Source organism: Chiloscyllium punctatum, chromosome 46, assembly GCF_047496795.1.
Source record: "Chiloscyllium punctatum isolate Juve2018m chromosome 46, sChiPun1.3, whole genome shotgun sequence".
Classification (NCBI taxonomy): domain Eukaryota; kingdom Metazoa; phylum Chordata; class Chondrichthyes; order Orectolobiformes; family Hemiscylliidae; genus Chiloscyllium; species Chiloscyllium punctatum.
In genome coordinates, this window is record NC_092784.1 from 45,302,097 (window position 1) to 45,326,554 (window position 24,458).

At 47.1% G+C, this 24,458-nt stretch overlaps 1 protein-coding gene across 1 annotated transcript in view; it reads left to right on the top strand.

Annotated features, from left to right (window-relative positions):
• Nucleotides 1-15,422: 15,422 nt before the first annotated feature.
• LOC140467991 (adhesion G protein-coupled receptor E3-like) overlaps nt 15,423-24,458 on the top strand; it is a 91,785-nt gene continuing 82,749 nt past the window's right edge. Inside the window, exon 1 of the mRNA XM_072564114.1 lies at nt 15,423-15,527. The gene's annotated coding sequence lies outside the window, so the exon portion shown is untranslated. The remainder of the gene's footprint in view (nt 15,528-24,458) is intronic.

Below are 24,458 nucleotides of genomic sequence, written 5' to 3' on the forward strand. Positions count from 1 at the left end.
AAGTGAGAGAGTGTATGTATGTGTGAGAGAGGGAGAGAAAGTGAGAGAGTGTATGTGTGTGTGAGTGGGAGAGAAAGTGAGAGAGTGTATGTGTGTGTGAGAGAGGGAGAGAAAGTGAGAGAGTGTACGTGTGATAGAGGGAGAGAAAGTGTGAGAGTGTATGTATGTGTGAGAGGGAGAGAAAGTGAGAGAGTGTATGTATGTGTGAGAGGGAGAGAAAGTGAGGGAGTGTATGTATGTGTGAGAGAGGGAGAAAAGTGAGAGAGTGTATGTACGTGTGAGAGAGGGAGATAAAGTGTGAGAGTGTATGTGTGAGAGGGAGAGAAAGTGAGGGAGTGTATGTTCGTGTGAGAGAGGGAGATAAAGTGAGAGAGTGTATGAGTGTGTGAGGGGGAGCTAAAGTGAGAGAGTGTATGTGTGTGTGAGAGAGGGAGAGAAAGTGAGAGAGTGTATGTATGTGTGAGAGAGGGAGAGAAAGAGAGAGAGTGTATATGTGTGAGAGGGGGAGAGAAAGTGAGAGAGTGTATGTGTGTGTGAGTGGGAGAGAAAGTGAGAGAGTGTATGTGTGTGAGAGAGGGAGAGAAAGTGAGAGAGTGTATGTATGTGTGAGAGAGGGAGAGAAAGTGAGAGAGTGTATGTGTGTGAGAGGGAGAGAAAGTGAGAGAGTGTATATGTGTGAGAGGGGGAGAGAAAGTGAGAGAGTGTATATGTGTGAGAGAGGGAGAGAAAGTGAGAGAGTGTATGTGTGTGTGAGAGTGGGAGAGAAAGTGAGAGAGTGTATGTGTGTGAGAGGGAGAGAAAGTGAGAGAGTGTATATGTGTGAGAGAGGGAGAGAAAGTGAGAGAGTGTATGTGTGTGTGAGGGGGATCGAAAGTGAGAGAGTGTATGTGTGTGAGAGAGGGAGAGAAAGTGTGAGAGTGTATGTGTGTGTGTGAGTGGGAGAGAAAGTGAGAGAGTGTATGTGTGTGTGAGAGAGGGAGAGAAAGTGAGGGAGTGTATGTGTGTGTGAGTGGGAGAGAAAGTGAGAGAGTGTATGTGTGAGAGAGGGAGAGAAAGTGAGAGAGTGTATGTGTGTGTGAGAGAGGGAGAGAAAGTGAGAGAGTGTATGTGTGTGAGAGAGGGAGAGAAAGTGAGGGAGTGTATGTATGTGTGAGAGAGGGAGAAAAGTGAGAGAGTGTATGTACGTGTGAGAGAGGGAGATAAAGTGTGAGAGTGTATGTATGTGTGAGAGGGAGAAAAAGTGAGGGGGTGTATGTACGTGTGAGAGAGGGAGAGAAAGTGAGAGAGTGTATGTGTGTGTGAGAGAGGGAGAGAAAGTAAGAGAGTGTATGTGTGTGTGAGAGAGGGAGAGAAAGTGAGAGAGTGTATGTATGTGTGAGAGGGAGAGAAAGTGAGGGAGTGTATGTATGTGTGAGAGAGGGAGAGAAAGTGAGAGAGTGTATATGTGTGAGAGGGGGAGAGAAAGTGAGAGAGTGTATGTGTGTGTGAGTGGGAGAGAAAGTGAGAGAGTGTATGTGTGTGAGAGAGGGAGAGAAAGTGAGAGAGTGTATGTATGTGTGAGAGAGGGAGAGAAAGTGAGAGAGTGTATATGTGTGAGAGAGGGAGAGAAAGTGAGAGAGTGTATGTGTGTGTGAGAGTGGGAGAGAAAGTGAGAGAGTGTATGTGTGTGAGAGGGAGAGAAAGTGAGAGAGTGTATATGTGTGAGAGAGGGAGAGAAAGTGAGAGAGTGTATGTGTGTGTGAGGGGGATCGAAAGTGAGAGAGTGTATGTGTGTGAGAGAGGGAGAGAAAGTGAGAGAGTGTATGTGTGTGTGAGAGTGGGAGAGAAAGTGAGAGAGTGTATGTGTGTGAGAGGGAGAGAAAGTGAGAGAGTGTATATGTGTGAGAGAGGGAGAGAAAGTGAGAGAGTGTATGTGTGTGTGAGGGGGATCGAAAGTGAGAGAGTGTATGTGTGTGAGAGAGGGAGAGAAAGTGTGAGAGTGTATGTGTGTGTGTGAGTGGGAGAGAAAGTGAGAGAGTGTATGTGTGTGTGAGAGAGGGAGAGAAAGTGAGGGAGTGTATGTGTGTGTGAGTGGGAGAGAAAGTGAGAGAGTGTATGTGTGAGAGAGGGAGAGAAAGTGAGAGAGTGTATGTGTGTGTGAGAGAGGGAGAGAAAGTGAGAGAGTGTATGTGTGTGAGAGAGGGAGAGAAAGTGAGGGAGTGTATGTATGTGTGAGAGAGGGAGAAAAGTGAGAGAGTGTATGTACGTGTGAGAGAGGGAGATAAAGTGTGAGAGTGTATGTATGTGTGAGAGGGAGAGAAAGTGAGGGGGTGTTTGTACGTGTGAGAGAGGGAGAGAAAGTGAGAGAGTGTATGTGTGTGTGAGAGAGGGAGAGAAAGTGAGAGAGTGTATGTGTGTGTGAGAGAGGGAGAGAAAGTGAGAGAGTGTATGTATGTGTGAGAGGGAGAGAAAGTGAGGGAGTGTATGTATGTGTGAGAGAGGGAGAAAAGTGAGAGAGTGTATGTACGTGTGAGAGAGGGAGATAAATTGTGAGAGTGTATGTGTGAGAGGGAGAGAAAGTGAGGGAGTGTATGTTCGTGTGAGAGAGGGAGAGAAAGTGAGAGAGTGTATGTGTGTGTGAGGGGGAGCGAAAGTGAGAGAGTGTATGTGTGTGTGAGAGAGGGAGAGAAAGTGAGAGAGTGTATGTGTGTGTGAGAGAGGGAGAGAAAGTGAGAGAGTGTATGTATGTGTGAGAGGGAGAGAAAGTGAGGGAGTGTATGTGTGTGAGAGAGGGAGAGAAAGTGAGAGAGTGTATGTATGTGTGAGAGAGGGAGAGAAAGTGAGAGAGTGTATGTATGTGTGAGAGGGAGAGAAAGTGAGGGAGTGTATGTGCGTGAGAGAGGGAGAGAAAGTGAGAGAGTGTATGTGTGTGAGAGAGGGAGAGAAAGTGAGAGAGTGTATGTGTGTGTGAGAGGGAGAGAAAGTCAGAGAGTGTATGTGTGTGAGAGAGGGAGAGAAAGTGACAGAATGTATGTATGTGTGAGAGAGGGAGAGAAAGTGAGAGAGTGTATGTGTGTGAGAGAGGGAGAGAAAGTGAGAGAGTGTATGTGTGTGAGAGAGGGAGAGAAACTGAGAGAGTGTATGTGTGTGAGAGAGGGAGAGAAAGTGAGAGAGTGTATGTGTGTGTGAGAGGGAGAGAAAGTGAGAGAGTGTATGTGTGTGCGAGAGGGAGAGAAAGTGAGAGAGTGTATATGTGTGTGAGAGGGAGAGAAAGTGAGAGAGTGTATGTGTGTGTGAGTGGGAGAGAAAGTGAGAGAGTGTATGTGTGTGTGAGTGGGAGAGAAAGTGAGAGAGTGTATGTGTGTGTGAGGGGGAGAGAAAGTGAGAGAGTGTATGTGTGTGAGAGAGGGAGAGAAAGTGAGAGAGTGTATGTGTGTGTGAGGGGGAGAGAAAGTGAGAGAGTGTATGTGTGTGTGTGAGTGGGAGAGAAAGTGGGAGAGTGTATATGTGTGAGAGAGGGAGAGAAAGTGAGAGAGTGTATGTGTGTGAGGGGGAGAGAAAGTGAGAGAGTGTATGTGTGTGAGAGAGGGAGATAAAGTGAGAGAGTGTATGTGTGAGAGAGGGAGAGAAAGTGAGAGAGTGTATGTGTGTGTGAGAGAGGGAGAGAAAGTGAGAGAGTGTATATGTGTGAGAGAGGGAGAGAAAGTGAGAGAGTGTATGTGTGTGAGAGAGGGAGATAAAGTGAGAGAGAGTATGTGTGAGAGAGGGAGAGAAAGTGAGAGAGTGTATGTGTGTGTGAGAGAGGGAGAGAAAGTGAGAGAGTGTATATGTGTGAGAGAGGGAGAGAAAGTGAGAGAGTGAATGTGTGTGTGTGAGAGGGAGATAAAGTGAGAGAGAGTATGTGTGAGAGAGGGAGAGAAAGTGAGAGAGTGTATGTGTGTGTGAGAGAGGGAGAGAAAGTGAGAGAGTGTATATGTGTGAGAGAGGGAGAGAAAGTGAGAGAGTGTATGTGTGTGAGAGAGGGAGAGAAAGTGAGAGAGTGTATGTGTGTGTGAGAGGGAGAGAAAGTGAGAGAGTGTATGTGTATGAGAGAGGGAGAGAAAGTGAGAGAGTGTATGTGTGTGAGAGAGGGAGAGAAAGTGAGAGAGTGTATGTGTGTGAGAGAGGGAGAGAAAGTGAGAGAGTGTATGTGTGTGTGAGGGGGAGAGAAAGTGAGAGAGTGTATATGTGTGTGTGAGTGGGAGAGAAAGTGAGAGAGTGTATGTGTGTGTGAGAGAGGGAGAGAAAGTGAGAGAGTGTATGTGTGTGAGAGAGGGAGAGAAAATGAGAGAGTGTATGTGTGTGAGAGAGGGAGAGAAAGTGAGAGAGTGTATGTGTGTGTGAGAGAGGGAGAGAAAGTGAGAGAGTGTATGTGTGTGAGTGAGGGAGATAAAGTGAGAGAGTGTATGTGTGAGAGAGGGAGAGAAAGTGAGAGAGTGTATGTGTGTGTGAGAGAGGGAGAGAAAGTGAGAGAGTGTATATGTGTGAGAGAGGGAGAGAAAGTGAGAGAGTGTATGTGTGTGAGAGAGGGAGAGAAAGTGAGAGAGTGTATATGTGTGAGAGAGGGAGAGAAAGTGAGAGAGTGTATGTGTGTGAGAGAGGGAGATAAAGTGAGAGAGTGTATGTGTGAGAGAGGGAGAGAAAGTGAGAGAGTGTATATGTGTGAGAGAGGGAGAGAAAGTGAGAGAGTGTATGTGTGTGAGAGAGGGAGATAAAGTGAGAGAGTGTATGTGTGAGAGAGGGAGAGAAAGTGAGAGAGTGTATGTATGTGTGAGAGAGGGAGAGAAAGTGAGAGAGTGTATATGTGTGAGAGAGGGAGAGAAAGTGAGAGAGTGTATGTGTGTGAGAGAGGGAGAGAAAGTGAGAGAGTGTATGTGTGTGTGAGAGGGAGAGAAAGTGAGAGAGTGTATGTGTGTGTGAGGGGGAGAGAAAGTGAGAGAGTGTATATGTGTGTGTGAGTGGGAGAGAAAGTGAGAGAGTGTATATGTGTGAGAGAGGGAGAGAAAGTGAGAGAGTGTAAGTGTGTGAGAGAGGGAGAGAATATGAGAGAGTGTATGTGTGTGTGAGAGAGGGAGAGAAAGTGAGAGAGTGTATGTGTGTGAGAGAGGGAGAGAAAGTGAGAGAGTGTATGTGTGTGAGAGAGGGAGAGAAAGTGAGAGAGTGTATGTGTGTGTGAGGGGGAGAGAAAGTGAGAGAGTGTATGTGTGTGTGAGGGGGAGAGAAAGTGAGAGAGTGTATGTGTGTGAGAGAGGGAGAGAAAGTGAGAGAGTGTATGTGTGTGTGAGAGAGAGAGAAAGTGAGAGAGTGTATGTGTGTGAGAGAGGGAGAGAAAGTGAGAGAGTGTATGTGTGTGAGAGAGGGAGAGAAAGTGAGAGAGTGTATGTGTGTGAGAGAGGGAGAGAAAGTGAGAGAGTGTATGTGTGTGAGAGAGGGAGATAAAGTGAGAGAGTGTATGTGTGTGAGAGAGGGAGATAAAGTGAGAGAGTGTATATGTGTGAGAGAGAGAGAAAGTGAGAGAGTGTATGTGTGTGAGGGGGAGAGAAATTGAGAGAGTGTATGTGTGTGAGAGAGGGAGATAAAGTGAGAGAGTGTATATGTGTGAGAGAGGGAGAGAAAGTGAGAGAGTGTATGTGTGTGAGGGGGAGAGAAAGTGAGAGAGTGTATGTGTGTGAGAGAGGGAGAAAAAGTGAGAGAGTGTATATGTGTGAGAGAGGGAGAGAAAGTGAGAGAGTGTATGTCTGTGAGGGGGAGAGAAAGTGAGAGAGTGTATGTGTGTGAGAGAGGGAGATAAAGTGAGAGAGTGTATGTGTGAGAGAGGGAGAGAAAGTGAGAGAGTGTATGTGTGTGTGAGAGAGGGAGAGAAAGTGAGAGAGTGTATGTATGTGTGAGAGAGGGAGAGAAAGTGAGAGAGTGTATGTGTGTGTGAGAGAGGGAGAGAAAGTGAGAGAGTGTATGTGTGTGTCAGAGAGGGAGAGAATGTGAGGGAGTGTATGTGTGTGTGACAGAGGGAGAGAAAGTGAGAGAGTGTATGTGTGTGTGAGGGGGAGCGAAAGTGAGAGAGTGTATGTGTGTGTGAGAGAGGGAGAGAAAGTGAGAGAGTGTATGTGTGTGTGAGGGGGAGCGAAAGTGAGAGAGTGTATGTGTGTGAGAGGGAGAGAAAGTGAGGGAGTGTATGTATGTGGGAGAGGGAGAGAAAGTGAGGGAGTGTATGTATGTGTGAGAGAGGGAGAGAAAGTGAGAGAGTGTATGTGTCTGAGAGAGGGAGAGAAAGTGAGAGAGTGTATGTGTGTGTGAGCGGGAGAGAAAGTGAGAGAGTGTATGTGTCTGAGAGAGGGAGAGAAAGTGAGAGAGTGTATGTGTGTGTGAGCGGGAGAGAAAGTGAGAGAGTGTATATGTGTGTGTGAGAGAGGGAGAGAAAGTGAGAGAGTGTATGTGTGTGTGAGAGGGAGAGAAAGTGAGAGAGTGTATGTGTGTGAGAGAGGGGGAGAAAGTGTGAGAGTGTATGTGTGTGAGAGGGAGAGAAAGTGAGAGAGTGTATGTGTGATAGAGGGAGAGAAAGTGAGAGAGTGTACGTGTGATAGAGGGAGAGAAAGTGAGAGAGTGTATGTGTGTGTGAGAGGGAGAGAAAGTGAGAGAGTGTATGTGTGTGAGAGAGGGGGAGAAAGTGTGAGTGTGTATGTGTGTGAGAGGGAGAGAAAGTGAGAGAGTGTATGTGTGTGTGAGAGGGAGAGAAAGTGAGAGAGTGTATATGTGTGTGTGAGTGGGAGAGAAAGTGTGAGAGTGTATGTGTGTGTGAGGGGGATAGAAAGTGAGAGAGTGTATGTGTGTGAGAGAGGGAGAGAAAGTGTGAGAGTGTATGCGTGTGTGAGAGGGAGAGAAAGTGAGAGAGTGTACGTGTGATAGAGGGAGAGAAAGTGAGAGAGTGTATGTGTGTGAGAGAGGGGGAGAAAGTGTGAGAGTGTATATGTGTGTGAGAGGGAGAGAAAGTGAGAGAGTGTATGTGTGTGATAGAGGGGGAGAAAGTGTGAGAGTGTATATGTGTGTGAGAGGGAGAGTAAGTGAGAGAGTGTATGTGTGTGTGAGAGGGAGAGAAAGTGAGAGAGTGTATGTATGTGTGAGAGAGGGAGAGAAAGTGAGAGAGTGTACGTGTGTGTGAGAGAGGGTGAGAAAGTGAGAGAGTGTATATGTGTGTGAGAGAGGGATAGAAAGTGAGAGAGTGTATGTGTGTGTGAGAGAGGGAGAGAAAGTGAGAGAGTGTATGTGTGTGAGAGAGGGAGAGAAAGTGAGAGAGTGTATGTGTGTGTGAGAGAGGGAGAGAATGTGAGAGAGTGTATGTGTGTGTGAGAGAGGGAGAGAAAGTGCGAGAGTGTATGTGTGTGTGAGGGTGAGTGAAAGTGAGAGAGTGTATGTGTGTGAGAGAGGGAGAGAAAGTGAGAGAGTGTATGTGTGTGAGAGAGGGAGAGAAAGTGAGAGAGTGTATGTATGTGTGAGAGTGGGAGAGAAAGTGAGAGAGTGTATGTATGTGGGAGAGGGAGAGAAAGTGAGGGAGTGTATGTATGTGTGAGAGAGGGAGAGAAAGTGAGAGAGTGTATGTGTCTGAGAGAGGGAGAGAAAGTGAGAGAGTGTATGTGTGTGTGAGCGGGGGAGAAAGTGAGAGAGTGTATGTGTCTGAGAGAGGGAGAGAAAGTGAGAGAGTGTATGTGTGTGTGAGCGGGAGAGAAAGTGAGAGAGTGTATATGTGTGTGTGAGAGAGGGAGAGAAAGTGAGAGAGTGTATGTGTGTGTGAGAGGGAGAGAAAGTGAGAGAGTGTATGTGTGTGAGAGAGGGGGAGAAAGTGTGAGAGTGTATGTGTGTGAGAGGGAGAGAAAGTGAGAGAGTGTATGTGTGATAGAGGGAGAGAAAGTGAGAGAGTGTACGTGTGATAGAGGGAGAGAAAGTGAGAGAGTGTATGTGTGTGTGAGAGGGAGAGAAAGTGAGAGAGTGTATGTGTGTGAGAGAGGGGGAGAAAGTGTGAGTGTGTATGTGTGTGAGAGGGAGAGAAAGTGAGAGAGTGTATGTGTGTGTGAGAGGGAGAGAAAGTGAGAGAGTGTATATGTGTGTGTGAGTGGGAGAGAAAGTGTGAGAGTGTATGTGTGTGTGAGGGGGATAGAAAGTGAGAGAGTGTATGTGTGTGAGAGAGGGAGAGAAAGTGTGAGAGTGTATGCGTGTGTGAGAGGGAGAGAAAGTGAGAGAGTGTACGTGTGATAGAGGGAGAGAAAGTGAGAGAGTGTATGTGTGTGAGAGAGGGGGAGAAAGTGTGAGAGTGTATATGTGTGTGAGAGGGAGAGAAAGTGAGAGAGTGTATGTGTGTGATAGAGGGGGAGAAAGTGTGAGAGTGTATATGTGTGTGAGAGGGAGAGTAAGTGAGAGAGTGTATGTGTGTGAGAGGGGGAGAGAAAGTGAGAGAGTGTATGTGTGTGTGAGAGGGAGAGAAAGTGAGGGAGTGTATGTATGTGTGAGAGAGGGAGAGAAAGTGAGAGAGTGTACGTGTGTGTGAGAGAGGGTGAGAAAGTGAGAGAGTGTATATGTGTGTGAGAGAGGGATAGAAAGTGAGAGAGTGTATGTGTGTGTGAGAGAGGGAGAGAAAGTGAGAGAGTGTATGTGTGTGAGAGAGCGAGAGAAAGTGAGAGAGTGTATGTGTGTGTGAGAGAGGGAGAGAAAGTGAGAGAGTGTATGTGTGTGTGAGAGAGGGAGAGAAAGTGCGAGAGTGTATGTGTGTGTGAGGGTGAGAGAAAGTGAGAGAGTGTATGTGTGTGAGAGAGGGAGAGAAAGTGAGAGAGTGTATGTGTGTGAGAGAGGGAGAGAAAGTGAGAGAGTGTATGTGTGTGAGAGAGGGAGAGAAAGTGAGAGAGTGTATGTGTGTGTGATAGAGGGAGAGAAAGTGTGAGAGTGTATATGTGTGTGAGAGGGAGAGAAAGTGAGAGAGTGTATGTGTGTGTGAGAGAGGGAGAGAAAGTGAGAGAGTGTATGTGTGTGTGAGGGGGAGAGAAAGTGAGAGAGTGTATGTGTGTGTGAGTGGGAGAGAAAGTGAGAGAGTGTATGTGTGTGTGAGAGAGGGAGAGAAAGTGAGAGAGTGTACGTGTGATAGAGGGAGAGAAAGTGTGAGAGTGTATATGTGTGTGAGAGGGAGAGAAAGTGAGAGAGTGTATGTGTGTGTGATAGAGGGAGAGAAAGTGAGAGAGTGTATATGTGTGAGAGAGAGGGAGAGAAAGTGAGAGAGTGTATGTGTGTGTGAGAGAGGGAGAGAAAGTGTGAGAGTGTATGTGTGAGACAGGGAGACAATGTGTGATAGTGTATGTGTGTGTGAGGTGGAGAGAAAGTGTGAGAGTGTATGTGTGAGAGAGGGAGAGAAAGTGTGAGAGTGTATGTGTGTGTGAGGGGGAGAGAAAGTGTGAGAGTGTATGTGTGAGAGAGGGAGAGAAAGTGTGAGAGTGTATGTGTGAGAGAGGGAGAGAAAGTGTGAGAGTGTATGTGTGAGAGAGGGAGAGAAAGTGTGAGAGTGTATGTGTGAGAGAGATGAAATGCATGAACAAGGAAATGTGATCGAGTGTGTGTGAGATGATAAGAAGTTGAGAGACAGGAAAAGATTGAGCGAGCAACTGAGGGAGATGCAGAGAGAGAAACAGCAGAAAACACAAGGAAAAAGAACAGGAAGAATTGGTGATGAAGGAGACCTTAAGGAAGCAATTGGAAAGGAATACAACAGGAAATGGTTTGTTGTGAGGAATTATGCAAATATATTTTGAATCATATGAACTGCAAGTTGATTACAGTTGCAGGAACTGTTTGTGATGAATGAAATTTCGACATTACTGGTATGGAACTGCTAATTACACATTAACTAACCCTCAATGCAGAAATCAATTGCACTCCCAAACAGATTCTCAGCTTTCCTGTTTACTTATCCTCTCAACGCAATGTAGATGTTGTGCAGCAAATAATTTCTCCCGTCCCTCTGTTCCTGAAAGTGTCGTCATCTTTCTCACATGGTTCCACAGTAATGGGATGTGGCGGGGGTGGTCAACCCTTTGTCTCTCGGTAGGTGTCTGGTGGGATAGTGACCTGTCATCCTTCAGGAAAGGTAATGTGTGGAGAATGCTCTGGCCGTAAAAGATAGAGCACCTGGCAATTTGACAGGCAACAGCACCGTGGCAGGCGGGGAGCTATTAGTCAGCAAAGCTAATCCATCAGTGAGGTCCTTGAGTGAGGTTGGGGACTGATCATCGATTCGATATGGATCTGCCAATGAAGTGTAAATGTGCGAGGGCTATGTGATGGACGGCCTTGTGACCTCGAACTGTTACAGCTGGACACTCTCCCTTTCCCATTCTGATTCTGTACTCAGACGTAGAACATACGAGCAAGACTGGTTTCTTTATTTTTTTTTGTCGTTTTTCAGTCGTCTTTTTGGGAATTTCGAACAGCGGGAGGTTAAGGCAGGTGAATGTTCCTCCTGCAGAATGTGGGCGGTAAGGGTCACCAGCCGTGAACATGCTGACTGCAGGAATTGCACCCACCCCTCGAAACCTGCATTACAGCTGGAGCTGAACGAATTCCGGATCATTCGGGAGTTGGAGGGGTTACCAAGAGGACTTACAGGGAGGTAGTCACAACTCAGGTACAAGAAAAAGGTAGATGGAGCAGGCAAAAGCCCTTCATCATGAATGGAGGCAGGAAGCCTCCCAGTTCATCTCCTGGGCTCTTACCCTTTGCTACCTTCCCCCACCCTCCTCTCTGACCTATCACCTTCATCCCCACCCCCATCCACCTATTGTACTCTTTGCTACCTTCTCCCCAGCCCCACCCCCCATTTATCTCTCCACCCTGGAGGCTCCCTGCCTCATTCCTGACGAAGGGCCTTTGCCCGAAACGTCGATGTTTCCTGCTCCTCGGATGCTGCCTGACCTGCTGTGCTTTTCCAGCACCGCTCTGTTGTAAACTCTGGTTTCCAGCATCTGCAGTCCTCACGTTTGCCCGCAAGGAAAATGTAGAGGTGTTGCTGTCAGGGGACGGAAAGGGAAACAGCAGGCAGTGCAGGGATCTCCTGGGGCCGTTCCCCTCAAGTGTACCGTTTTGGATACTGTTGTGGGGAGCAACTGACCTGGGATAAGTAATGGGGTACAGGTCTCTGGCACAGAGTCTGTCCCTGTTGCTGAGAAGGGGAGAGGGGAGATGAGCAGTGCATTCGCTACTGGGGACTCCATCTTTAGGGGGACTAGTAGGAGATTCTGTGGGCACAAGAGAGACTCACGGTTGGGGTGGTGCCAGGGGCCATGATGCCCCTGATCGTGTTTTTGGGATCCTTGAAGGGGAGGGGGAGCCACCCCAAGTCATGGTCCACATAGGCACCAATGACATAGGTAGGAAGTGAGGTGGAGATTTAAGGCAGAAATGCAGGGAGCTAGGCTGGAGGCTTACAGCTAGGACAAGCAGTGTTGTTATCTCTGGTTTGTTGCCCGTGCCACGTGCTAGTGAGGCAAGGAATAGGGAGAGAGAGGAGTTGAACACGTGACTACAGGGATGGTGCAGGAGGGAGGGTTTTGGATTCCTGGATAATTGGGGCTCTTTCTGTGGTAGGTGAGACCTCAACAAGCAAGAATGGGATCACCTGAATCAGAGGGGTACCAATATCCTGGGAGGGAAATTTGCTCGTGCTCTTTGGGTGGGTTTAAACTAACGCAGCAGGGGGATGGGAACCGGGATTGTAGTTCAAGTACATGGGAGGATGAGAGTAGGGAAGTCAGAACTAAGATTTCAAGATCGCAAGAAGGCACTGGCAGGCAGGAAGTTAGATTGAGGTGTGTCTACTTCAACGCCAGGAGCATCCAGAATAAGGCGGGTGAACTTGCAGCATGGATTGGTACCTGGGATTTTAACGTTGTGACCATAGCGGAGACATGGATAGAACAGGGACAGGAATGGTTGTTGTTGGTTCCAGGGTTTAGATGTTTAAGTAAGTTCAGGGAAGGTTGTTAAAGAGGGGGACGTGTGGCATTGTTAGTCAAGGACAGTATCACGGTGGCAGAAAGGACTTTTGAGGACTCATCTACTGAGGTTAGAAACAGGAAAGGAGAGGTCACCCTGTTGGGAGTTTTCTATAGGCCTCCAAATAGTTCCAGAGATGTAGAGGAAAGGATAGCAAAGATGATCCTCGATAGGAGTGAGAGAGACACGGGAGTTGTTATGGGGGACTTCAACTTTCCAAATATTGAGTGGAAAAATTATAGTTCATGAGCTTTCGATGAGTCAGTTTTTGTTCAATGCATGCAGGAGTGTTTCCTGACAGGTGGCATGGTGGCACAGTGGCTAGCACTGCTGCCTCACAACGCCAGAGACCGGGGTTCAATTCCTGCCTCAGGCGACTGACTGTGTGGAGTTTGCACATTCTCCCCGTGTCTGCGTGGGTTTCCTCCGGGTGCTCCGGTTTCCTCCCACAGTCCAAAAATGTGCAGGTCAGGTGAATTGACCATGCTAAATTGCCCATAGTGTTAGGTATATTAGTCAGAGGGGAAATGGGTCTGGGTCAGTGTGGACCTGTTGGGCCGAAGGGCCTGTTTCCACACTGTAGGGAATCTAATCTAAACAATATGTCAACAGGCCAACAAGGGGTGAGGCCACATTAGATTTGGTACTGGGTAATGAAATTAGATTAGGTATTAGATTTGGAGGTAGGTGAGCACTTTAGTGATAGTGACCACAATTCAGTTATATTTACTTCAGCAATGGAAAGGGATATGTATATAATGCAGGGAAAGAGTTATAGCTGGGGGAAAGGCAATTATGATGTGATTAGGCAAGATTTAGGATGCATAGGATAGGGAAGGAAACTGCAGGGGATGGACACAGTTGAAATGTGCAGTTTATTTAAGGAACAGCTACTGTGTGTCTTTGATAAGCATGTACCTGTCAGGCAGGGAGGAAGTGGTCGAGTGAGGGAACTGTGGTTTACTAAAGAAGTTGAATCTCGTGTCAAGACGAAGAAGGCAGCTGATATTAGGATGAGATGTGAAGGCTCAGTTAGGGTGCAGGAAAGACCTAAAGAGAGAGCTAAGAAGAGCCAGGAGGAGACATGAGAACTCATTGGCGGATAAGATCAAGGAAAACCCTCAGGCATACTATAGCAATATCAGGAAGAAAAGAATAATTAGAGTAAGATTAGGAACAATCAAGGGTAGTAGTGGGAAGTTGTGCTTGGAGTCAGAGAGATAGGGGAAACGCTAAATGAATATTTTTCATTAGTATTCACCCTGGAAAAAGACAATGTTGTCGAGGAGAATACTGAGATACAGGCTACTAGACTAGACGGGATTGAGGTTCACAAGGAGGAGGTGTTAGCAATTCTGGGAAGTGTGAAAATAGATAAATTGCTAGGGCTGGGTGGGATTTACTCTCTGATTCTCTGGGAAGCCAGGCAGGAGATTGCAGAGCCTTTGGCTTTGATCTTCATGTCATCATTGTCTACAGGAATAGACCCAGAAGACTGGAGGATTTCAAATGTTGTCCCCTTGTTCAAGAAAGGGAGTAGAGACAACTCTGGTAATTACAGACCAGTGAGCCTTACTTCGGTTGTGGGTAAAGTGTTGGAAAAGGTTATCAGAGATAGGATTTATAACCATCCACAGAGGAATAATTTGATTAGGGATAGTCAACACGGTTTTGTGAAGGGTAGGTCATGCCTCACAAACCTTGTTGAGTTCTTTGAGAAGGTGACCAAACAGGTGGATATGGGTAAAGTGGTTGATGTGGTGTATATGGATCTCAGTAAAGCATTTGATAAGGTTCCCCAAGGTAAGTTATTGCACAAAATACAGAGGCATGGGATTGAGGGTGATTTAGTGGTTTGGATCAGAAATTGGCCAGCTGAAAGAAGACAGAAAGTGGTGGTTGATGGGAAATATTCATCCTGGAGTTCAGTTACCTTGTGGGATACTGTAAGGATAGGTTTTGGGTCCACTGCTGTTTGTCATTTTTATAAATGACTTGGATGAAGGATGGGTTAGTAAATTTGCGGATGACACTAAGGTCAGTAGTGTTGTGGATATTGATGGAGGATGTTGGAAGTTACAGAGGGACTGAGCTGAGGAGCTGGGCTGAGAGGTGGCAAATGGAGTTTAATGTGGAAAAGTGTGAGGTGATTCACTTTGGAAGGAGCAACAGAAATACAGAGTACTCGGCTAATGGTCACGTCACAAAGCTGGTTCTCTTTTTTCTAAAAGCTGTTCCTTGGCTCAAAGATACTCTGTCTTTGATTTTTTTTCAGAGGGGTAATACACCAGACCAGGCTCCCATGAGACTGGTCTGGTACAGACCTGAAAAGGATTTTGGGAGGCCTTTTATTTCTATGTAAACAGGTGAGACTCCAGGCCAAAGTGGTGATGTTTTAGAAGTGAGAGCTGTATAATCCAAGGGGAGTGAAACACTGTTACAAAGACCGATGCATATCTAGTTCCATGGTTGGAGGACCGTGTCAACAAAGTGGGACAAGCAACTTACATTTCTAAGCTGGACTTGCTCAAAGGCTACTGGCAAATACCTGAGAGAGCAAAGGCAATGTCATCTTTCATAACGCCAAATGGGCAATATCAGCCCAAAGTCATGCCATTTGGTATGAAAAACGCTCCAGCCACATTTCAGAGACTGACTAATAAGGTCATTACCCAACTGTGTGGTGCATATTGATGGCCTGGTGATTTTTAGTCACTCATGGAAGGATATATCGGACTTGTTTGATTGACTTTGGAAGACAGGCTTGGTGATAAACATGAATCTGCCAAAGTCCAAGTCACCTTCCTGGGCTGTGTTATTGGACGTGGACAAACGGCCCCATGAGATGCAAAAACAAAGTAATTGGGGAATTTCCCACACCGTCGACAAGATAAGCAGTACTGCCGTTCCTGGGATGGAGTGGATTTTACTGAAAGTTTGTGTTGAACTTCAGCAGCGTGTCTGTTCCACTCACTGAATTGCTAAAAAGGGCAAGAAGTTTCAGTGGACAGTGGACTGTCAAAAGGCATTCGACAGCCTGGAAACTGTGTTAACCACTGCCCCAGTATTAGCCACACTGGATTACATGAAGCCTTTCAAAGTGGCTATCGATGCCAGTGATGTGGGTGTCGGTGTGGTGCTCCTGCAGGAGGATGACAAGGGAATAGAAAGACCCATCGGGTATTTTTCCAGGAAGTTGAACGTTCATCAACAGAAATATTCAACGGTGGAGAAGGAGACTTTAATCTTGGTGTTGGCATGACAACATTTCAGTGTCTACATTAGCAGCAGTGGATCTGAGACGATTGTACGCACTGATCGCAGCCCATTGACACTTGTGGAAAGATTTAAGGACAAAGCTGCCAGACTGTTTAAATGGAGCTTGTCGTAGCCGTTCAGTTGGACAATTGTGCAGGTGGCAGGTCACGAAAATGTGATTGCCGATGCGTTATCGAGACTCGGATGAGATACAAAGGCTTTTGGTGGTGGGTGTGCCATGGTCTGAATTTGCATGTGGTTGTGCATGTTTGCATACCTATAATCAGTATAGCGTATACATGTGTATAGATTACTAACCGGGTTTTGAAGGGTTAAAAATGGGAAGCCATCTTTTGGTATTGCTGGTTCCTTTTTTTCTAAAAGCTTTTCCTTGGCTCAAGGAGACTGTGTCCTTGATTTTTTTTTTCTGAAGGGTAATAAACCGGGCCGGGCTCCGATCAGATGGGTTTGGTGCAGAGATGAAAAGGACTTTGAGAGGCCTTTTGTTTACATGTAAACAGATGAGGCTTCAGGCTAAAGTGGTCATGTTTTAGAAGTGACCTGTAGAATGAAAGGGGTATGGCCAGCTCTCTAGCTGGTTGGGAGTTCAACAGTGAGCTGTGTGGAAACTCTCTCTCTCTCTCTCTCTCTTCTAACTTCAACCTGTAAGCATGTGTACTGGTTTTTAAAGGGGTTTGTTTATTGGGACTGCTGTGTATATTCGGAACAGCATGCTTAAGTCCAGTTTGGATAGATTGAGTTCTGTAGGGTTTTTTTATTCTGTTCTTCATGTTTCATTGTGTAATTTTGTGAATAAAATTTTTGTCTGTTTAAACCCGGTAGACCAACCTAGCTAACTTAATCCGGGCAATTTTCACTGTGCACTTATTGAAACCAATTGCAAAATTATGGTCTGGGCTGCCTGCTTAAGGATGTTTTGAGTGGTCTGGCCTAGTTCATAATGGTAGTGCAGATGAACAGAGAGATCTCAGTGTCCAGGTACATAGATGTTTGAAAGTTGCCACCCAGGTTGTGAGGGTTGTTAAGAAGGCATACAGTGTGTTAGCTTTTATTGGTGGAGTGATTGAGTTTCGGAGCCATGAGGTCATGCTGAAGCTGTACAAAACTCTGGTGCAGCCTCACTTGGAGTATTGTGGACAGTTCTGGTCACCGCATTATAGGAAGGATGTGGAAGCAGTGGAAAGGGTTCAGAGGAGATTTACTAGGATGTTGCCTGGTATGGAGGGAGGGTCTTACAAGGAAAGGCTGAGGGACTTGAGGCTGTTTTTGTTAGAGAGAAGAAGGTTAAGAGGTGACTTAATTGAGACATACAAGATAATCAGAGGGTTAGATAGGGTGGACAGTGAGAGCCTTTTTCCTCGGATGGTGATGGCTAGCATGAGGGGACATGGCTTTAAACTGAGGGGTGATATATATAGGACAGATGACTGAGGTAGTTTCCTTACTCAGAGAGTGGTAGGTGTGTGGAACGCACTGCCTGCAACAGTAGTACACTCGCCAACTTTAAGGGCATTTAAATGGTCACTGGACAGACATATGGATGAGAATGGAATGGTGTAGGATAGATGGGCTTCAGATTGGTTCCACAGGTTGGCACAACATCGAGGGCCGAAGGGCCTGTACTGCACTGGAATGTTCTATGTTCGAAGTAACATCAGGAGGGCATCTGGCCCTTTGAACCTGCTCTGCCATTCAATAAGATCGTGTTTGATCTGATCTTAACCTCACCTCTGTATTCCTACACGTCCCTGGATAATAATCCATCCCCTTGGCCATTAAGAATCCATCCAGCTTAACCTTGAAATTATTTAATGACGTTGCATCCACTGCCTTCAGGGGTAGGGAATTCCAAAGACGCACGACCCTTTGAGACGATGAAACATTTCCACATTTCTCTGTTCAATGGTCCTCCTTTATATTGAAGCCATGATCCCTGGCTCTAGATTCTCCTGAAAGAGGAAACGTCCTTTCCACATCCAGCCAGTCAACTCCCCTCAGGGTTTTACCTACTGTTCTAAACTCCAGAGGTAGGAACAGAGAGGGTGATGGGGAGACTTGATAGGTGTGTGTAAGATTATGGAGGGGTATGGATAGGGGGGATAGAAAGCAGCTGATAGTCACACATTAGTAAGAGGGCATAATGTTAGAGTAAAAGGCAGGAAAGATGGAGGGGATTTGAGGAAAAGTTTTTTGTCATTCAGAAGATGGTGGGGGTCTGTCATACACTACCTGCAAGGATAGTTGAGTCAAGAAACCTCACAACATTTTTAAAAAGTGCTTGGTTGTGCCCTTAAAATGGAATAGCATTGAAGGCTAGTGTGGGAAAGTGGGATTAGAGTAGATAAAACTCAATGGCTTTTTTTTCTGTAGATAGAGACTTGATGGCTGAAAGACCTCTTCAGATGACTGTGCGAGATTCCGATGCTAGGGTCCATTCCTTGAGGCACACTTCCGATAGAGTGGGCCTTCTCATCGTACATGACCGGAGCAGGCCAAGAGCGAATGTGATGGATACTGAAAAGTTGGGAATATGGTAACAGTCTTCCGAGGAAGGTGATGGGGCATTGGAGCTGGAGGAACATCACCATCAGCATAATAGAACGGGCCAGCATCAGGGCCAAGAAGCCTGACAGAATGTAGGCTTGAGAAAGGATGTACCAACACTGGAGGGGGTACAGAGGAGGTTCAGTGGGTGGATTCCAGAGTTGAGAGGATTGGTTTATAGAGTCATAGAGATGTACAGCATGGAAACAGACCCTTCCATCCAACCCGTCCATGCCGATCAGATATCCCAACCCAAACTAGTCCCACCTGCCAGCACCCTACCCATATCCCTCCAAACCCTTCCTGTTCATATACCCATCCAAATGCCTCTTAAATGTTGCAATTGTACCAGCCTCCACCACATCCTCTGGCAGCTCATTCCATACACGTACCACCCTCTGAGTGAAAAAGTTGCCCCTTAGGTCTCTTTTATATCTTTCCCCTCTCACCCTAAACCTACGCCCTCTAGTTCTGGACTCCCTGACCCCAGGGAAAAGACTTTGTCTATTTATCCTATCCATGCCCCTCATAACTTTGTAAACCTCTATAAGGTCACCCCTCAGCCTCCGACGCTCCAGGGAAAACAGCCCCAGCCTGTTCAGCCTCTCCCTGTAGCTCAGATCCTCCAACCCTGGCAACATCCTTGTAAATCTTTTCTGAACCCTTTCAAGTTTCGCAACATCTTTCTAAGAGGAAGGAGACCAGAACTGCATGCAATATTCCAAAAGTGGCCTAACTAATGTCCTGTACAGCCTTAATATGACCTCCCAACTCCTGTACTCAATACTCTGACCAAGAAAGGAAAGCGTACCAAACACCTTCTTCACTATCCCATCTACCTGCGACTCCCCTTTCAAGGAGCTATGAACCTGCACTCCAAGGTCCCTTTGTTCAGCAACACTCCCTAGGACCTTACCATTAAGTGTATAAGTCATGCTAAGATTTGCTTTCCAAAAACGCAGCACCTCGTATTTATCTGAATTAAACTCCATCTGCCACTTCTCAGCCATTGGCCCATCCTGATCCTGTTGTAATCTGAGGTAACCCTCTTCGCTGTCCACTACACCTCCAATTTTGGGGTCATCTGCAAACTTACTAACTGTACCTCTTATGCTCGCATCCAAATCATTTATGGAATTGACAAAAAGTAGGGGGCCCATCACCGATCCTTGTGGCACTCCACTGGTCACAGGCCTCCAGTCTGAAAAACAACCCTCCACCACCACCCTCTGTCTTCTACCTTTGAGCCAGTTCTGTATCCAAGTGGCTAGTTCTCCCTGTATTCTATGAGATCTAACCTTGCTAATCAGTCTCCCATGGGAAACCTTGTCGAGCGCCTTATTGAAGTCCATATAGATCACATCTACTGCTCTGTCCTCATCAATCCTCTTTGTTACTTTCTCAAAAAACTCAATCAAGTTTATGAGACATGATTTCCCATGCACAAAGCCATGTTAACTATCCTGAATCAGTCCTTGCCTTTCCAAATACATGTACATCGTGTCCCTCAGGATTCCCTCCAACAACTTGCCCACCACCGAGGTCAGGCTCACTGGTCTATAGTTCCCTGGCTTGTCCTTACCACCCTTCTTAAACAGTGGCACCACGTTTGCAAACCTCCAGTCTTCTGGCACCTCACCTGTGACTGTCGATGATACAAATATCTCAGCAAGAGGCCCAGCAATCACTTCTCTAGCTTCCCACAGAGTTCTCAGGTACACCTGATCAGGTCTTGGGGATTTATCCACCTTTAACCGTTTCACTACCTCCTCTGTAATCTAGCAAGATGTCACCATCTATTTCCCTACAGTCTATATCTTCCATTTCCTTTCCCACAGTAAATACTGATGCAAAATATTCATTTAGTATCTCCCCCATTTTCTGTGGCTCCACACAAAGGCCGCCTTGCTGATCTTTGAGGGACCCTATTCTCTCCCTAGTTACCCTTTGTCCTTAATATATTTGTAAAAACTCTTTGGATTCTCCTTAATTCTATTTGCCAAAGCTATCACATGTCCCTGTTTTGCCCTCCTGATTTCCCTCTTAAGTATACTCCTACTTTCTTTATACTCTTCTAAGGATTCACTCGATCTATCCTGTCTGTACCTGACATATGCTTCCTTCTTTATCTTAACCAAACCCTCAATTTCTTTTGTCATCCAGCATTCCCTATACCTACCAGCCTTCCCTTTAACCCTGAGCAGAGATTAATTATACTGGGACTATACTCTTTGGAATTTAGAAGCATGAGGGGGGATCTTACAGAAACATATAAAGTTATGAAGGGAACAGATAAGATGGAAGCAGGGAGGTTGGTTCCACTGTTAGGTGAAACTAGAACAAGGGGGCATTGCCTCCAAATAACGGGGAGCAGGTTTAGGATGGAGTTGAGGAGGAACCTCTTCACCCAGGGGGGTTGTGAATCTGTGGAAGTCCCTGACCAGTGAAGCATTTTGATGCTACCTCGTTGAGTGTTTTTAAGGCAAAGATAAACGTTTGAACAGGAAATGAGTTAAGGGTTGGGGTGAGAGTGTGGGGAAGTGGAGCTCAGTCCAGCCATGAGCTTATCAAATGTCAGAGTAGGCTCAGTTGGGCCAGATGGCCTACTCCTGCTCCTGGTTCTTATGTAAGTTGATGGAGACCGGAACCACCTACACTGGGCAAAGCCATCATCAAGTGAATACTGATTTTGTTGTTGTTGTTCTGAGGGCCTCAGCATCATTACAAAATCAAATGCAACTTCTTCACTTGCTCTTGCACCACCTTTCCTGTTGTGCAACAAAAGATAAGTTTGACAAAAGCTTCTGTCTGATAGCTTCACGACACCTCTTGCTCCCACAGTCCAGGACGCCAGTATTGTCTGTCACTGAGTTTCGGGGAAAGCCTGGCTCCCATTCAGGCAGAGATCGGGGATTGGCAGGGAGCTGAGGAATGTCAGCTTCAGAGTCTCCCTCCATGGGCAGGAATCTGAGAGCTGTTTTACCCACAGCAACTGAGGCGCCCTGACACAGATACCTCTCCCCCACCCATCGAGTCTGGGAATTTGCGGGCGCTGCTAAACTGGAATGGAATGCTTTAGCAGACTCCAACATCTGCGGTGACGGAGTGTACCCTTGACATCTGCTTCTCCCAGCAAAAGAACACACAACAAGATCGGGCACCAATGAAGTACTGGACGCCACCCAACTCTGTCGTAAGACACATAACTCAAATGAACCGTTGGTCCTGGGGAAGTGTGCAGGCATGAATGACCACAACCACACACACAAAAAGTTACCAGAGCCATGCAACCATCGGTCTATTGGACAGCATACCCATTAGTTTTACAATCAGTCATCTCATCAGCAAAGAATTGCATCCTGGCTGCAGACGTGCATATCAGGGCTGAAGGACATGTGAAATGATTTGCTATCCAGGATGTTTCTGTGACAGGAATGATGCCATGACAGTATAACTCCTGCCCTCATTGGGGTGAGCAAGGAGGCTGCTTAACTCAGGAATGGCCAGCCATTTTCACTCTCACCCAAGAGCAGTAAAGAACGAAAGCACACACCTGGCTATAGATGTTGAGACCCAGTTTCAATTGAACCCATGTGTCCTCAGAGACATTTTTTGCCCCTGACCCTTCCCATTCCAGTTGGGTGCAGTTCCAGGGTTTGCAGCTGTGGTGGGGGGGGGGGGGGGGGGAGGAGACGATGGGAAACAAAATGGAACCTGCCCTGCTGTTATAGAATCCCTACAGTGTGGAAGCAGGCCATTCGGCCCACATCGAACCTCCGAAAAGCACCCCACCCAGACCCTATAACCCCATGTTTCCCATGGCTAACCCAGACATCCATGGACACTATGGGCAATTTAGCACAACCCAATCTGGACATCTTCGGACTGTGAGAGGAAACACAGAGCATCCAAAGGAAACCCACGCAGACACAGGGAGAACGACTCCACACAGACAGTCACCCAAGGGTGGAATCGAACCCAGGTCCCTGGCGCTGTGAGGCAGCAGATGAGTCTACCTCATCAAGGCGATTTGTGGCTGGAGGGTCTATCCAGTAAGAGTGACCAGTGTAGATGTCAGCTTTCCTTTTTCAGTTGCAAAATTCCACTGCCTTTGGCAAGATGGTGGTAGAGAGGCTCTTATGATGAGAGGTTGAGTGAGTTAGGACTTTACACACTGCAGAAAAAAATGAAGAGAGGTGACTTGATCGAGATGTACAAGGTAATGAGAGGTATAGAGAGAGTGACTGGCCAGAGACTTTTCCCCAGGGCAGAAATGGCTGTCACGAGGGGTCATAATGTTAAGGTGATTGGAGGAAGGTATGGGGGAGATGTCAGAGGTAGATATTTTACACAGAGAGTGGTGGGTGTGTGGAATGCACTGGCAGCGGTGGTAGGAGAGTCAGAGACATTAGGGACATTTAAGTGACTACTGGACAAGCACATAGACGGCAGTAAATTGAGGGGTGTGTAGGTGAGGTTGATCTGAGATTAAGATAAATGCTCGACACATCGTGGGCCGAAGGGCCTGTACTGTGCTGGACTGTTCCATGTTCTATGACTGTCCTGACAGGGGACCTCTGTCAGAGTGGCTGAGGTGGGTGTTGTTTGCGAGTTCTCCAAAGGAGCCTTCCACATCCATCAACATTTCACCTGCACCTCCACATGTCATTTACCGTATCCCTTGCTCCCAAAGCGGTCTCGTATACATTGGGGAGACAGGACGCCTACTCGCAGAGCGCTTCAGAGAACACCTCCGGGACACCCGCACCAACCAACCCCACTGCCCCATGACCGAACACTTCAACTCCCCCTCCCACTCCACCGAGGACATGCAAGTCCTAGGCCTCCTCCATCACCACTCCCTAACCACTCGACGCCTGGAGGAAGAACCCCTCATCTTCCACCTTGTGACCCTCCAACCCCATGGCATCAATATGGATTTCACCAGTTTCCTTATTTCCCCTGATTTCCCCTTATTTCCTTATTTCCCCTCATTCCTGAGGAAGGGCTGATGCCCGTAACGTCGATTCTCCTGCTCCTCGGATGCTGCCTGACTGGCTGTGCTTTTCCAGCACCACATTCTCGACTCTGATCTCCAGAATCTGTAGTCCTCACTTTCTCCTCAGCCTGTGGCACTGCCCTCTCTTCTTAAGAGAGGAAGGGACAGCTGGAATAGGTCTACGTTCTCAGCCCCACCCTTCCCCTCCCCTCTTGCTGCCCATGTTGGGCTATCCACTGGGCCGATGTTTCCATGGCAACTGCCAACCCTGGAGGAAGGCAGATGCTGAATCCAGTTGGGTGGAGGGTGATGGGCAGTTAGATTAGATTCCCTACAGTGTGGAAACAGGCCCTTCAGCCCAACAAGTCAACACTGACCCACCGAAGAGTAACCCACCCAGACCCATTTCCCTCTGACTAATACACCTAACATTATGGGCAATTTAGCATGGTCAATCCACCCTAACCTGCACATCTTTGGATTGTGGGAGGAAACCCACATGGGGAGAATGTGCAAACTCCACACAGTCAGTCACCCGAGGCTGGAATCGAACTTGGGACCCTGGTGCTGTGAGGCAGCAGTGCTAACCACTGAGCCACCATGCCGCCCATGTTAGCTGCAGGTCTTGTTCAAACCCACCTCATTGTCTCGCAGCCCCTTTGGTGAATGCCACCACCAGAGGGTCCTCTCCTGCCTGGGAAGGGGCATCTGGTCTGGGACAACATAACGACCATGGGACAAGCCAAACAGAGGCCAGCCAGAGAATTTCTAGAAGCCTGGCCCTCAGCCACAGTCTCCATCGGCAAAGACCTTGGCCTAATATGCCAACCGGAACCACTGACAGGAAGCAGCAGGAATGGAACCAAATAAATTCCAGAAGAGACAATACAGCAGCTCTTAACAGGAGGCTCCAAATCACTGAGGGTGTCACCGAGACAGGGGACAAAATGTCTGCAAATCAACTTCCCAGCTCCCAACAACCCGCAACCATGGCAACGGGCACCTGAGCTAGAAATCTTTACACAACCCTGAGCTCCACATCTCTGAGTAAGGAGGTTTCTTCTGATTTCTTCTGAAGTCGGATTTCTTGGTGACTATCTTATATTGATGGCCCCTCTTACTCGTGAGAGAATGTGTTCTCTCTGTATCCATGCTGCCAAAGGGTGTTTCTCCCTCAATCGGCTGCCTTGTGGCATCACTGAGTGTAAGAACCTGAAAAAGGTAATTTTGTCTACCACTGTTTTTTTTTCGAGGGTTGTGGGCTTTGCTGGATAAAGCCAGGATTTCACACCCATCCCCTAATCACCTTTAAGGGGAGTAACTTGCTAACATCATTCTAGAGGAGACAGGCAGGAGGCTGGAAGAGCACAGCGAGCCATCAGGAGGTGGAGAAGTCGATGTTTTTTATTTGTCTCTAACCGGGGTCGTTCCAGAGGGCTGTTTAGATTCAACCACATGGTCTGGAGTCACGTATAGGCCAGAACAGCTCAGGGAGAGAAAGAGAAAGACAGACAGAGCAGAAAGACATAATGATGGGGGTAACTATCTTTCCCTCTTTTGCAACAAATCACCTTCTTGCAGACTTTACTTTACT